This window comes from Miscanthus floridulus, chromosome 2 (assembly GCF_019320115.1).
Source record: "Miscanthus floridulus cultivar M001 chromosome 2, ASM1932011v1, whole genome shotgun sequence".
Classification (NCBI taxonomy): domain Eukaryota; kingdom Viridiplantae; phylum Streptophyta; class Magnoliopsida; order Poales; family Poaceae; genus Miscanthus; species Miscanthus floridulus.
In genome coordinates, this window is record NC_089581.1 from 46591569 (window position 1) to 46596187 (window position 4619).

Genomic DNA, 4619 nt, shown 5'->3' on the forward strand with positions numbered 1-4619 from the left:
ATGTAGGGTAATGTATGATCGGTTCTGACCTTTCGATGAACTACGTTGAAGATCCAGAAGCATTAATCAGGAGAACTAAGGTTAAACTCAAGAAAGTCTCAACTCTAGAGTTAGAAGACAACAAGATAAGGCAAAGCTTAACACCTGAATTTTAAGCTATGGCTAACAAGACTCTCCATGAATTCTCTGCTCCAACTACAGCTAACATCCGTATCGGACCAACAATCAATGTTGAAAACAATGGATTCGTGCTCAAGCCAGCTCTCATTAACATGGTGCAAGCAAACCAGTTTTGTGGGAAGACACATGAAGATGCGAGTGCTCATCTTCAATACTTCCTGGAGATCTGCAACACTTTCACCATCAAAGGAGTTACCCAAGATGCCATACTACTTCGCCTCTTCCCATTCTCACTCTTGGGGAAGGCAAAACAGTGGTTCTATGTCAACAAAGATAGAAATACTACATTAGATAACTGCTCCACAGCCTTCCTAGCGAAGTTCTTTCCCACGGGCAAGACCAATGCTCTGCGTGGGAGAATCTTAAGTTTTTAGCAACAACATGATGAATCTTTCCCTGAGGCGTGGGAACGCTTCCAAGATTACATATCAGAATGTCCTCATCATGGGATGGAGAATTGGCTACTCATGCAGACTTTCTACCACAGGTTGACCAACAGTACTTGTGAGACTATGGATGCTGCTGCTGGAGGTGCATTTCTGTCACTCACCATACCAGCTGCAATAACTCTTGTGGAGAAGATGGCCTCCAACCAAGGTTGGAATGAAGAACGTCTTCAGACCCGCAAGAGAGATGGAGGTATGCATCAACTCAAATAAGTAGACATGCTGTCTACCGAGATGGACCTGCTGATGATGAAGCTCGAAGACCGAGCTAATGAGAAGCAAGAAGTCATGCACATTCATGATTCCTACATGACATCTGAAGAGTGTGGAAACACTGGGCATTTAGGGAACAACTGCCCTGAAATACATGAGGATGTGAACTTCATCAACAACAACTACTTTCGTCCTCAATAGAATCAAGGATGGAATCAGCAACACAGCCTAAACTACCAAGGTAATTATCAAGGTAACTCTTAATGTAATAATTTCAATAATTTCAATCAACTACCTTTGAGAGAATTAATTTCCGGCCAAGCTAAAATAATGGAGGGTTTATCTAGAAAATTAGCTTCCAATGATAAAATCTTAGAAAATATAAACAATAGAATATATAGTTTCTCCTCTGCCATTAAAAACTAGCATAGCTTTAATAAAATCGTAGAATTGCAAATATCTTAGCTGGCTGCTGCTGTTCCTCTGATCGACAAAGATAAGATATCGAGATAACCGAAAGATCTAGAAACTGTAAAACTTGTCGATATTCACAATGCAGCATATTACTGTATACAACCATCGACGGGAAGGTGGATAGATTATATCTTGCCGGAAAAGAAGAGCGATCCAGGCCCATCACCATTGGACCTCACATTTTCTAAAAAGCTATTTGTGACTTCAGAGCAAGTGTCAACATTATGCCTAAGGTAATTTATGATCAAATTAATGGACATACTTTGTTGTACACAAACATGCATTTATAGCTTGTAGATCAGTCACTTTGCTGCCCTAAGGGAGTTCTTGAAGATGCCTCTATTCGAGTGGGACGATCATATGTTCCTGTAGATTTTGTAGTTTTGGAAACAAGTGGAGATGTGAAAGGACCTCGATGTCGCCTAGAGGGGGTGAATAGGCCTATTTAAAATAAACTCGCAGTGGAAGTTAAATTCTAGGTGCGGCATTGCTGCTCTCAAGGTGCAGCACTGCCGCACTGCCTCACAAAAGTGTGGCACTGCCGCGCCTGCAGACAAGCTCAAACTACAATTCAAAAACTGCCCAAGGAAAAGTAGATCGAGCAAATTATTGATGTTTCTGAGGTAGTGTAGTGCATCAGTAAGTAGATCAGGACCAAACCCTAGAATCACCACAAATACAAGTATAGCATTGCAAATCACAAGAACACAAGTGAGACACCGATTTATCTCGTGGTTTAGCTCACCACTAAAGCTTGCCTATGTCCACGTTGTTGAGGTTGCCACAAAGGCTTTGGGTCTCTTTCAACCCTTTCCTCATTCTCAAGTCAAGAGAATGAACTCTTGAGATGAGGGGTGATTTCACTAGCTGTTTGGGGTGATTACAAACCTCCCGGGGCTACCACACAAGTTGGCAAGCTCCACGAGCGATGCTCTAGCCGGCGAGGAGCAAAGCTCCAAGAGTAATAAACACAACCGTCGACCAAAACATGAACCAAGTGCTCTAGGAGATGAAGAATAGTTGGGGCTGCTCTCTAATGCAGTTTGAAGGCTCAAACTCTCTTGGATTTGGAAGGGAATCAAAGGGAGAAGCTTGAGGGTCTCCAATAGTGAGGGAGGGAGAGAGAGCAGCTCTTTTCTGTTTTTGATGAGCTGGAATGAGCAGGAGGTTCAAGAGAGCCCTTGGGGAGCAAGAGGAAGGGTATAAATATCTCCTAGCCCCAACAGTCACTTGAGTCACGGCAGTGTCGCTCCTCAAGTGCGGTAGTGCCACACTGTCGCGGTGCCTCTCTTTAGGTGCGGAAGTGCCTCACCTGCCAGGCAGCACAAAAGATAGGATTGTAAAGCTTGCTATCTTGGCTGAGGGTTTAAGGATATTTGGTGGGTAAATGAGCACTTGGTTGCACATTAAAGCTTGTGCATTGTATCCCCCTTTATAGTACAGCTTTTCCTAAACTCAAATTCAAAACATCAAAGAATTTAAACACTTTTGAGTTGGTCACCGCATCCTTTTATAATTGGGGAGTTTCCACCATCGCATGTATTATCCTCTTTCTCAATATCACTTGATACATGCTTTGCAAACATCTTTGTCTTATTTGTTCGAGCAAACATATCTTGAGCATGTGACTTGAACCATTTCCATACATATGAGTTCACCTCATGGCTTCAAGTCACTTCTACTAATGATTTGATCCTCAACACAACATGACTCCTTATAGCTTGATTAGTTCCTCGACTCAATGCAAGTACTCTGTTCTTCACCTTAGCCATGGTACCTCAGTCCTCAAGCCATCACTTTCCCTTCACCTTTGCTTAGTCCCTCGAAGCTCTTTCCTTGCTATATTCACCTTATCAAGCCATACACAAGTCACATCATATTAAGCATCCATTGAAAAATTATTTCTTCAATAGTATGATCCTTGCTTGAATATCTTCTAGATATGAATGTTGAGATCAATCAAGCTTTAGTTTGATTCACATAAAGACATATATGAATCAACATCAATATGGTCAAGCCAATTCATGATTCCTTATATCCTCTTCATCTTGGCTTAACACTCCTAATACTCACTTCAATATCTATCTTTATACTTCTAGCTTGATCAAAGCAATGCAAAGTGATTTTCCAAATCTTTATCCATACAACCAAACCAACACAGAGACTGACTTATATCCAATATGAGTTGTGTCCTTTGTCATTTAAACCTTTGCTTGGTATTTCTTCACTTATGCATTCTTGACTCATCCTTCAATCCTTGATCAATGCTAATCCACTATCAAACTCTTCTTGTTCATGCAAAGCAAGCCATTATTGAGACCAATACAAAATCATCAACTCATGTCACTTTTTAACATTTGCCAAATATGCTTGGTTTCTCATGATACTATGATATTCCTCAACATAGAAGCCATTTCATCAACTCCATTTGCATTGTTGTCTTTCTCTTGAACTATATTGTTTCTATGATCTTCCAACACAACAATACATAATTTTGGCCTTGATTTGAACATTATGTGGAATATCATCAAGTTTGCCTTCTTGTTGAACCTATATACACTTCTCATTCCACAATCCACAAGTGTATGCAATAAAATCAATTTCACTCCCAGTTAAACTGGTCGGACACTCGATTCAACTACTCGGCTCCTAATTCAACTGGACGGATGCTCGATTCAATAGATCGGCTACCAATTCAACTGGTCGGATGCTTGATTCAATAGCTTGGCTACCAGTTCAACTGGTCAGGTACTCGATTCAACAACTCGATTACCAGTTCAACTAGTTGGATGCTTGATTTAATTGCTTGGCTCCTAGTTAAACTGGTCGAACGCCTGCTCCTATTGACCAACTATATGTTCAACTGCTCGGACAAGCTTAAGACGGTGTTGCTCAGCGGATACAAGGAGCTCGGGGACTAGCTGTTCAACACTTAGCAAACTTATTAGACTTTTAATGGTGTTGTCATTGAATTCACCAAAACCCACTAAAGGGCTAGATGCACTTACAAGATGTAAGGTTACCCATTATCTTGGGCTGACCTTTCCTAAGCACCACAAAAGCCATCATCTACGCGGACAGTGCAAAGATCTATTTCACAATCAAAGATAAAAAAGGAGAAGTTTTCTTTTAAGAACCACACCCTGCAATCTCCTGGACATCCACAAACGTCATACCTATCTGAAGAAACAACAGTGTCCAAGAAGAAGAAGAACCGAACAAGAAGGAAGAACAAGGTCAGGCAGCCACAAGAAGAATCAGTTGACATGATCAACACACTTCGATCAGAGTATGACCACCTCCTCG

The 4619-nt window shown here is 41.2% G+C and overlaps 1 non-coding gene across 1 annotated transcript; it reads right to left on the reverse strand.

Annotated features, from left to right (window-relative positions):
• Positions 1-522: 522 nt before the first annotated feature.
• On the reverse strand, positions 523-631 carry LOC136540945 (small nucleolar RNA R71). The gene has a single exon (XR_010780062.1). It is a non-coding gene; the product is annotated as a small nucleolar RNA R71 (small nucleolar RNA).
• Positions 632-4619: the final 3988 nt, after the last annotated feature.